The 11,167-nt window shown below is 47.5% G+C and overlaps 1 long non-coding RNA gene across 1 annotated transcript; it reads left to right on the top strand.

The window, feature by feature from the left end:
* Positions 1 to 216: 216 nt before the first annotated feature.
* Positions 217 to 5,578, top strand: LOC129150771 (uncharacterized). Its single transcript, XR_008557525.1, has 3 exons — positions 217 to 457; positions 3,823 to 3,893; positions 5,412 to 5,578. It is a non-coding gene; the product is annotated as an uncharacterized LOC129150771 (long non-coding RNA).
* The last annotated feature ends 5,589 nt before the right edge of the window (positions 5,579 to 11,167 follow it).

The raw sequence follows: 11,167 nt of genomic DNA on the forward strand, positions 1-11,167 counted from the left end.
ACCTGCTGCTTCTTGTCTGCTTCCTGTTTCCGTTTCTTCCCAGCAACGCCTCCTCGCCCAGGCCTTGGAGCTCATTCCAGTAGCATAGTCAAATCCAGTTTGCTGTTTTTCAATACTCACAGAACCAGCCTCATCATGCCCATTCAGGGACTGAGTGCCAGCCCTGCAGTGGCCTCTTCAGAGGTCTGAGTCCCAGCGCTGTGTGAAGCCTTCTTACATTTCCGTTTTGAATACTTTCAGATCCTTCCCTTTTTTCTCCCAGCCCCAAGAGTGGTAGCTACCTTCCCCAGTTGCTATCTCAGTGATACCTTAGACCTTAGAAAGTGTATCTTTTTACACTTTCAGTTGCCCAGTTGACAGCTTCGTACTCTGTCAACAATCCTTTATATTTAATTCCTTCTGTTGAAATAGCTGGTTTCCTTTCTGTCTCCTGCTGGACCCTGACTGGCACAGTGAGGTAAATATTATTCTTTCCTTTTCATAAATCAGGTAACTCTTGCTTCATATTAAGACAGACTAAGGCCAAAACCGGTTTGGCTCAGTGGATAGAGCGTCAGCCTGCGGACTGAAGGGTCCCAGTTTCGATTCCGGTCAAGGGCATGTACCTTGGTTGCGGGCACATCCCCACTAAGGGGGTGTGCAGGAGGCAGCTGATCGGTGTTTCCCTCTCATCGATGTTTCTAACTCTCTATCCCTCTCCCTTCCTCTCTGTAAAAAATCAATAAAATATATTAAAAAAAAAAAAAAAGCAAGAGGGTTCCCTTTAAAAAAAGACAGACTAAGTAAGTAGCCCAATGCCATGCTACTAATAATTGGATTCAAGTCAGGATTCTCACCCCTTTTCCCCTCAAAGCCCTAGTCATAACTGGTCCCGTCTCTGCTTCATTTTGACTCTTCGCTTGTTGCTCACTTTCACGGTCTTCTCTCCTTTGTGACTGGGGTACAGGGGGCAGGCCCAGGGGGTGGGAGGTGGAGACATCACCGGTGCAGCCAGGCCTGGGAGCAGAGAGAGCGCTCAGCCAGTGCTGCTGGTGCCACATCTGCTGTCACGAGTTCAGGACTCCATATCCCAGGAACCACCTTAAAGCCTCGGCTGGAAGTTCTCTCCCCTCAGCTTCTCCAGGCAGCTCCAGGCAGAGAGAAATGGAGCATCAAGGTGGGGACAGCTAGCGGCCTGGGGCAGGAGCAAGGGTGGCTGGTGGGAGTGAGCAGGCAGTGGGATCTGCCTGGAGGCCTCAGTGTTTGGCATATTTGTTTGGGAGGGAAGTAGAGGCTTTAAATCTTGTTCCTCCATTAATAAATCATCCCAGAGTAATGTGGTTCTGCTTAGCACCAGAGCTGGACCGCCCTTCTTTCAACAAAACAAACAGAACAATGCAAACAGTCCGTCCTCTCAGCCGCCAGCTTCCAGCCCTGCAGGTCTCAAGTGGCTGTGCTATGGGAGAGCCTAGTGGAGTGGGAGAGGAGTGAGCCTTGGGCCAGCTGCCCCCACTCTGGCTTCTGGGCAGCGTGACCTAAACCCTCCTTGCGGGCTCCTCAGCAGAGCCTGGAGGAGAAGGAAAATGCCAGTCGCAGCACCAGGCCGACCCCAGCTGGCCCAGCACCAGGCTGACCCCAGCGCGCCCTCTGCCTCGTGCCCCTCTTTTACCCCAGCTGGCTCTGGGTGAGATGACCTGACATGTGGAAGGTGATTGGGAGTGGTGTGGCAGCCAGGCAGGACCCTCATGTCACTCTCAATGGCCTTGCTCGGATGTCATGATTAAGAGAGAGAGGCTGGGAAGATAGATTACCTGCAAATGACTAGGAATTGTGGGAAGGGCCAGACTGTTTATTGGGCTCCTGATGTTGATGAACAGTATTGACCGAACAAGCCAAAGTTTGCCTATGGTGTGCCGGGCACTGGGATGAAGGTGCTACCTTAATTCTGATAACTTGCACAGCAGGACACTTGGGTAAACACAACTTGGCATTGTAGATTCATCTATTTATTACGGCGATTTTCTGAGAGCTGGAGGTAAAGTGTCTTAAGGAAGGGCTATCTTCCCTTCCAACTTGCATATCGGCACCACGTGGGCACTAATGGTCCACTGGGGCCACCGCTTCCTCACACGGGCACCCCTGCTCTTGAGATCTGTTGGCTTCTATTGGCATCTGTATACACTAGATGCACAAGAGCTGTTTTCTTTCCTTTTGGAGAGGGAATTGGGGTGGCGGGGCGCTGCTCAAGGAGGGAAGATGTGGAGAGGGTGGTGTGATGGGTATGCTCCCCACTCTTCATCTTGCTTGGAGGACTCTGAACCCTGGTCACAGAGCAGATGGCTACAGCAGATAAAAACGGATCCATACATCTTGGGGAGGCGAGATGCGGTCAGTGACAAGACCCTGGGAAAGGAGCTCTTTTCCTGTCTGTACGGCACCCGGGACGTTTCGGGCCCCTGTGAACTGCAGGCCTCCAGGGCAGCAGCCTGCCCCCTTAGGGCGGGAACCCGGCCCACCCAAAGATGGGTGGCGGCAGAGAGGTTCCCCGAAGCTTTGTAACAGACTGGGGGGCACCCTGGCTGACTGATGCTCACTGTCTTTGTGGGCATAGCTACAAACCTCACAGACTTTGGAGACAACCACCAGGCAACAGCTGGGAGACCTTCCGGGGGCCGCCCACTGACGGCTGCTTTTCATTCACCAAATATTCAGGGGGTGTTGGGGGACGTGTCACTGGCTATTTCATCCAGTGTAATCAGGGTGGTCCCCCCTGAGGAGGTGACATTGTCTTTCAACTGACTGTAAAGGAGAAGCCTGACATAGGAGAGGGGGCATTTCAACAGGAGGAGACAAGGTCAAAGGCCCGGAGGCCGGAGCATGGCAGGCTGCTCTGTGTGCCAGGAACTGCACGGCGTTCAGTGGGGCCAGAGCCATGGGTCCGGGGAGAGTGGTGGCGCGGGAGAGCTAGCGGGGCACCAGGACCTTGGGGGTCCTAGAGGGACCTGGGTGTTCTCAGGTGAAACAGACAGTCACTGAGGTTTGGAGCCGGGGAGTACTATGGGCTGATGGATGCAGATAAGGTTCCTAAACCAGCAGCCATGGGAGGTTTGCTTATGCAGCCTCTGATGGAGGCACTGTTCTTATCCCGGTCCTGAAGCAGGGAAGCTTCTCTGGGAGAATTCAAGAAGCCTCTCTAAGGTCAGCCAGTGTGGACCAGAGCGGGGATCTGAACCCAAGAAGAAGGAGCCATGCTCTTTATCACCGCAGGATACTGCCTTGCCATTGCTGAAATAGCTCATGGTGCTGCGAGAACCTTTTCCTTCTAGTAGATGTGACAGCATCCCCCACGCGGCCAAGTCCTTGCTGACCTGCCAGGGATTTATTTCTCTGCAGTCATCCTTCCCACTCCCGGAACGCCCACCTGTCGGCGGTCTCTAGGGGATGCAAATGCCTTTGGGTGCAGGGTCTTCTCTCAATGTATTGGGAGGCCCCTCAGGGGTCCAGAGATCTTGGCCCATTAAAGCCTGCACATTTATTTAATTAAAAACCAGCCCAAAGGCTGGGGCTTGGGAGACTGCCTGCCTGGTAACACAAACCTGTAAATCCTATTCCTGCTGCTTCCAGGCTGACTGTCAATGCCCCGAGCTTCAGCTTCACTGGGAGTGTTTTGACCATTCTGCTTCTGGCTCGATGGGTAGTAATAAATAAAAATGAAAAGTGGTGGGAGAAAAAACTGGATTACATTTATGTAAAGCTTAACACGGCTCAGCTCAGGGAGAGTCGTTAAGCACTTCTGGTTTTTCCCTGTCGCGTCTGACTCGGTCCTTTCATTCCTAAACCCAGGCCCACAGGGTCCGGATAGCAATTTCTTGCCTCGGATGACTCACCTCTGGCTCTGAAGGTGGCGGGGACAGGTGAGTCACCATCATTTCAGAAGCAACAGTTGATGGAAAGAATCACGGTTTTGCTATCATGGAGGCAGTGATTCATTCCCAGCCCAAAGCAGGCACCGAGCCCTGAAGTTCTCATGGGACAAGGAGCAGGACATCTGAGAGGGAGTGTAGTCTAGGAAGCCAGGATGTATGGCTGCCATGTGTCATATGAATCTGAAGTCAGGGCCTGGGGGCAGCCTGAATTCTCCAAAAGGACTGGCACATTTCTTAAAGGTTACATTGCTTTCTTAGTCACTGCAGTGTAAGATGCAATAGTAATGATTGCAGTATGCCAAATAGCCCCAAATGCCACAACCTCAGCCTCCTGAGCGCCCCTGAAAACACCTGGGAGACCATTTGTGAAGTCAACTCAGGCGACTTCCCAGAGCTGGTGGTGATGCTGCCTGGATCCCAGGTGGGGCCAATGCGACCAGCTGGTCTGCTGAGCGGCCCAGGGAGGCCCGTTGCAGGAGGGGTAAATGAGGTGGAGCTGGGAGCTCCTTACTCTGGGGCAGCAGACACCTGTCTATCCTGAGGACATCCTCATCCTCTAGTCCCGTGGTCGGCAAACTGTGGTTCACGAGCCACATGGAGCTCTTTGGCCCCTTGAGTGTGGCTCTTCCACAAAATACCACGTCCTGGGCAAGTCTATTTTGAAGAAGTGACGTTAGAAAAAGTTTAAGTTTAAAAAATTTGGCTCTCAAAAGAAATTTCAATCGTTGTACTGTTGATATTTGGCTCTGTTGACTAATGACTTTGCCGACCACTGCTCTAGTCATAACACCAGCTTCCCGTAACCCCACAGTGCTATGACCAGTCAGAGATTCCTGGCTACTCAAGGATGGTAATAGTCCTTTGCTTTTAGGCCAGCCTTTTGTTTTTAATATATTTTTATTGATTTCAGAGAGGAAGGGAGAGGGAGAGAGAGAAATAAAAGCATCAATGATGAGAGAGAATCACTGATTGGCTGCTTCATGCACACCCCCTAATGGGGATCAAGCCTGCAACTCAGGGAGGTGCCCTGATCGGGAATTGAACTGTGGCATCCTGGCTCATAGAGGTGACGCTCAATCACTGGGCCACATCGGCCAGGCTAGGCCAGGTTTAAGTTTCCATCCTGCCCACTGAAGAGCTTTTATTCTAATTGGTTGGCAGTGGCATCCACAGTGCTCACCTGCGATGGCTGTGGCTGTGCACTGGGATGATCTCTGTCCTGTTGTTCACACAGCACACAACACACCTGAGTGCACATACCCCCAGTCTGTGTCCACATGTACAGGGCTTTCCAAACAACAGGACAAAACCAAATGTGTAGATTTTTTCTCGAGTGGGGGTGGCTAGACAGCCACAAAAGGTAAGATTGTTTCATTAACTTCTTGTTTTGCCCTGCATGCAGCTCTGTTTAAGTGGAATTGTTTTATTTTTCCTGGGAGCATTCATGGGAAAAGACCTGATTCTCTCCTGTCCTTACGCATGTGCCTTCTTCACACCACACTCCAGAGTCTCACCGCTAAAGAGAAGCTCCCAAGTCAGAAAGGACAGTTATCTCTTTGGAGTGTGATCCCTTCGTGCAACAGATTTTGCACTAAGTCCCTACTATGTGCAAAATCCCGGTGAAGCTTCTGAGGATATAACAATGCATAAGATATGGCCTCTGCCCCTGATAAACAAAGATAAATTTCTTTGTTAGTGATATGGAAGATAATGATAGATATTTATATTTCACTTCTTAATAGATAACTTCACAGACCCAATCTGAATGGGACCCCTTTGCCATAGACCTTTTTATAATCTGGGGCTCCTTTCTGTTGGGGTTACGGTGCCATTGCAAAGCAGGAAACTCTTTCCCATATTTTGTAAACTTACGCAGAACGTGGCCCTGGGGCAGAAGTGATTACAATTAGCTCCTATTAATTAATTAAACCTATTGAAGTGCTGAAGCAGTGCAGCTGGCTGGTGGAACACCACCCAGAAGCCCACGAGGCCTGGGTGCCACAGCAGGGCCATTGTTCTGCCCAGTGTTGCCTTTGGCTCCCCCTTGGCATCGGTACTTAATTGCCTCCCAACTGAGTAGGTCTGAACCTGTTTACTGAGCCTCCTTGGCAGAGATGCAACCAAATGTCTCCAGGCCTCCCCAGCCTGTGGGGGCCAATTAGATCACGTTTTCACTCAAATTGTTTGCTAGATGATTGCTCCACCTGCATAACTCTGGCCCTCCGTGCCTCCCCTTTCTCAAAGCCTCTCTCCTTATTTGGGGTGAGTCCACAGGATGTCTCAAGTATGCTCAGAAACCGTTTGCAGCTCTCAGAGAGTGCTGGCTTGTTGGTCATTGGAAGCTGCCAGTCTGCCGATGCCCTGTGTGAGCACACCTCTGTGTCATTTGGGACCTGCCTTCTAGTGCTGCAAAGTTGTCCCTTGGCCCCTGCCCCACCTGCAAAGTGTCACCGAGCTCTGTGTTTCCTGCCATTCCTCCTCCATACCACTTTCTTTGTACGTGAAGGACAATACCCTCATCCCACCTTGTGCCGTTTTTCATATTCTGAGTTCCAAAGCTGTGTCTGAGGATCCAACATTCTCTTGTGCAAACAGTTCCTCAGCTTCTGGCTCTGGTTTCGCTCCCCTAGAGGATCAAGCCTTGCTAGGCCTATGTTCATGGTCTTGAACAACATCTTTCCTTCCCCTTTTCCCTATGTCCCCACATGAAACTCTTCCTAGCTCCTTCAGCTGAAAGACACGATTATGCAGATCCGCCACCATGTTAATAAATGCTCAGAATCTGTGGGTGGGTCTCAGGTGTCTGACCTCTGCTTGGGCTCAGCTGGCCTTGCTATAAGAAAAGCATGAAACTTCTAACATGCATATTCCTTTCTTGTTTTTATCATGACCTGAGGATGTGTTTGTTTGTTTGTTCATTGATTCTAGAGAGAGAGGAAGGGATAGGGAGAGAAACATCAATGTGAGAGAGAAACATCAATCACTTGCCTCCTGTATGCTCCCTGACTGGTGGGATCAAATCTGCAACCTGGGTATGTGCCCTGACTGGAATCAAACCTGTGGTCCTTTGGTGCATGGAACAATGCTCCAACCACTGAGTCACACTAGTCCATGCATATTCTTTTTTCTGGCATCAAACAGAAAGCATCTTATAGCTTCTTGGCAGCCAGGTCCTTCAATTCCTTCTTGATTTCCCCACAGTTCCCCACAAAGATCATATGAGATAATGTGGAGCAAGTATACTTAAGTTGAAAGTGGTCATGTCAGTATAATAAAAGGTTAAACCATTACTGAATGGCTATTGGCCATGACATTTATTAGCATTTATCTAGGCATCCATTCAAGCATATTTATTAAGCACCTACTCTTTGCTGGGCTCTGTTCTAGACTCTGGAGATAGAGAGTAAAAATAAGAAAATCTCAGACCGTGACAAGTGCTCTGCAGAGAGCTGAGTTAGGGTGATGTGGGAGAGGGTGGCTAGGAGTCAGTCTCCTTTGTACTGGGACACCAAGGAAGGGCTCCCTGAAGAGGTGATCACAGATTTAGAATGAAGAAGGGATCAGCCCGTGAAGATCAGAGGAAAGAGAATTCCTGGCAGAGGGACAACAAGGGCGAGGGGTTGGGGCGAGGTCCATGAGCTGGGATGATGGAAAGAAGGTAGATCTCCTAGGGAAGGAGAGGTGGTACCAGAGAGCTCAGTCTGTGGGCAAGAGAAGGCCCTGATGATGGAGGGCTGTGCAAGGCAGGAGAGGCATTAGTGCTTTGCTTTAAGCATACTGGGAAGCAATTAGAGCTTGAAGCAGGGGAGCCACATAATCTGATTTATGTTCTAAAAAGATAGCTTAGGCTGCTGTGGGAGGAACGGACTCTAGTGGAGCAAGAGAGGCAGCAGGGAGATCAGGCAGAAGCCTGATGCGGTAGGACGGACGGGAGAGGATGGTGATCAGGTGACTGTGTCACATCGGGAGAGCAGAGACGCAGAGACAGATTGGGGGTCTTCGGAAGCAGAGCTGAGGGGACTTGCTGATTGATTGCATGTGGAGAATGAGGAAGTGATGGGTGCCGGAAGGATTTACAGACTGGCGACGGAAGAAACCAGAAGCCCCTCACCAGCTCAGGATGTGGGAAGCTGGGTGGTTGTCAACTAGGGTGGTTGTCAAAATGTCTGGAGGGTGGTTTGTTCTACAAGCAGGGAAAGGGGCAGCAAGCGCCCCCTCCCCTGGCATGTGCAGGTACTGGAGAAACGTAGGGAAAACCTGCTAGAGGAATCGACTGGTTTCAGATTAAAAAACACACAAATAAAAGCTTTGAAAGCAAACCATAGCCAATTGCACGGCTTAGAAAGTCAAATAACCTTAAAATAAGCCAGGGCAGGTAGAGTGCATGAAAGTGGCCAGCATGTTTACCCAATGAAATACCCCTGGCAGTGGGAGGCAGAGTTCAGGAGCTGGGCTGGTCTTGGCGATTTCTGATAACAGTCTTCACGTTGGAATTTAATTTGTTTTACTTAAAGGTAAACCCAAGTGCCTGTTCTCATGAAGACTGCCTGCCCAGTCTGTTCTCCAAGGACCTGAAAACCCAGACCCCAAAGGAACATTCTGCATTGCCAAACCCACTATGCCCTGGTGTTTGCTGACTGCACAAACACACCTTGGTGGAAATATGAAAAACCTCGCAACAAGGGCAAATGTATGACATAGGGCCTTTGGGAGCTCAGGGAATTTACAGATCCCTGGATTTTATCACTGTACTTATTCTTTAATTAAAGACAATAACTACTCCTTACAGGTTCTTATTGACAAATAAAAGCACTGATGTCGCTCAAGTCTATGACATGATCATCTTTTCCAGACTGGGAGTATCCAGCACTATCTGGTTATGGGAACGTTTTCCCGAAGGTCTGAGCCATTCTTCTAATTCTGTCTTAGTCACACACAGTTACTCATTACCTGAAGGGCATGAAGAGTTTATCCATGGCTATAGTACGTTTTGTGCTGCTTTGTTAAACCAGGAAAAATGCAGACGGTTGAGTCATCGTTTTCAATTAGTTTTTCAATTTCACCTGGAGCAAAGTTTTATTATATCCATACTAATTTTATTGCTTTCCATGTTACTCTGATTATATACTTTGCAAGATAATTCAATCTTTTGCTTGAGGATATTAATAATACATATTGTAAGTGGGGAGTAGCATTATCAAAGTGCTCTTAAACAGATGTGAAAATGGGAATACAGCAGGAGTTAGTCACTCACATTTGAGGTCTATAGAGATGTGACAGAGGAACGGAGAATGAGACAATTAAGAACCTTGAAATAATGGCAGAGCTTTGTTGCCTCTGGAGAACCACTCTATACAATTTTCAAATCTAATGTTTATTTAGTTCAACAGATATTACATACCTATTTTAAACCCAGCCCCATTAGACAGAATAAGTACATTCAAGACATTAGTAAATGAAATATCTTAAGTACCGCTGAAGTGTAGAACACTGTAGATACCAGGGCCCTGTCTCCAAGGAACCTTTATCTCATTGGGTAAAAACAAACACACGAACTAGTTTCAGGACAAAACAAGGCCAAGTGTGAGGTGGGCTAAAATGAGAGGCACAGACAATATGTGCTTGGAAGCCAAAGATGTAGAAATAGTGCAGCTGAAGTAATCCGATTCCTGACCTCAGTTGATAATCCTTGTAGGGCAAGCATGCTTTGGATGGGAGAGATGGAGGGACAAGGCACTCCAGGCAGTGGGAACAGCACATGCAAAAAAAATCCTTGGGAAGGATTAGGGTGTGCATGCCCAGAGAGGGGCCCACCTGGTGAGAAGGTTTGGTGGGGACACTTTGATAAAAATGTGGCCTGACACAAATCGTGTCACTTGCTATGACAGAAACTACTAGTATATCCTTTCAGAGGCAATAATGCCTCAGCTCACACTGAATCCATGTGCAATTGTGAAGGAACTTGGTAACAAATCATCTTTCTTATTTATATTGGCAAAAGTCAGGCTGGAGCTAGGCAAGTTGATAATAAATCATCTCATTAAAGGAAGTTGCTTCCCAGGAAGTAAAAAGAATTAGGATGGACTGATACGTATTGAAGTCAGCTGAGCAAAGCAGGGGCAGAAACCACCCAATGGTAACAGATTTCCCTACCAGTCCTCTACATTCATTTCCTGCATTGATGAGACCTGACCTCAAAGGGATTAGCTCTTCATTTTTGGAATTAAAAATATAATCTCAATAATCAGGAAATTCATTTCGGCTCAGAGGGTTCAATTGGCTTAAAACCAGAAAAACATCTCTAGAGATTGTCCACTTCTAAAATTACCAGGGTCATTAATTTGCCATGTGTGGGATCCTGGACATAATTATAAAGCTCCAATTTCTTCATCTTTAAAACACTCAAGTGTCTCAGAAAGTGAAAGACAAGATTCATTCTCTCATTCCCTTGCTCTCACTCTCCAACTAGAATAATGCAATGAATATAGTCCAACATAGTTTCAAAGCTGTGGTTCGCTCTGCCACTTGCTACCTGTGTGACTTTGCACAGATATTTAACTTCTATGAGCTTTGGTTCCTTCCTTTTAAAATCTTCAGAATAGTACCATTAGATAGAAGTATTATACAGATTAAGGCAACACATGCAAAAGACCTAGCACAGAGGCTAATATTCAATAAAAGACAGCTATTTTTTTCTTAAGATTGTAGTTAGTTAATTTTGTGAAGCATTTTTATGAATTTTGCACTAACCTTTTAAGTTAAATACAATCATTACCAGTTTTAGAGATGAGAAAACTTTAGAGATAAAGCTAAAATATACTAAATCTGGGGACATGCAATAATAGGAGACATAGTTGAGGTGCCGGTTGAAGGACCATTTCAAGGGCATTTGACCTCTGCTCTAGCTGTCTTCGTTAGTGAGACACAAACACTAAAAGAAAACAAATTGTAATTGTTTTTCATATAGCGCCTAGTGAGGCCTCAATGAATGTGGTTCCTTTCTGAATCTCATTAGGTATCTGGCAAGAGCTCTAGGTAACACTGGAAAGGCGATTCTCTACATCTGTGCTGTCCCCTATGGCAGCCACTACATGTGGCTATTGAACACTTGAAATGTGGTAAGTCTGAACAGAGAAGTGCTGCAAGTATAAAATACATGCTGGATTTCAGAAACTTAGTGGAAAATATGTAAAATAGCTCATTGATAATTTAAATTAATTACATGATGCAATGAAAACATTTTGGGTTGCCCTAGCTGGTTT

The sequence above is a fragment of the Eptesicus fuscus genome, chromosome 11 (assembly GCF_027574615.1).
Source record: "Eptesicus fuscus isolate TK198812 chromosome 11, DD_ASM_mEF_20220401, whole genome shotgun sequence".
NCBI lineage: Eukaryota > Metazoa > Chordata > Mammalia > Chiroptera > Vespertilionidae > Eptesicus > Eptesicus fuscus.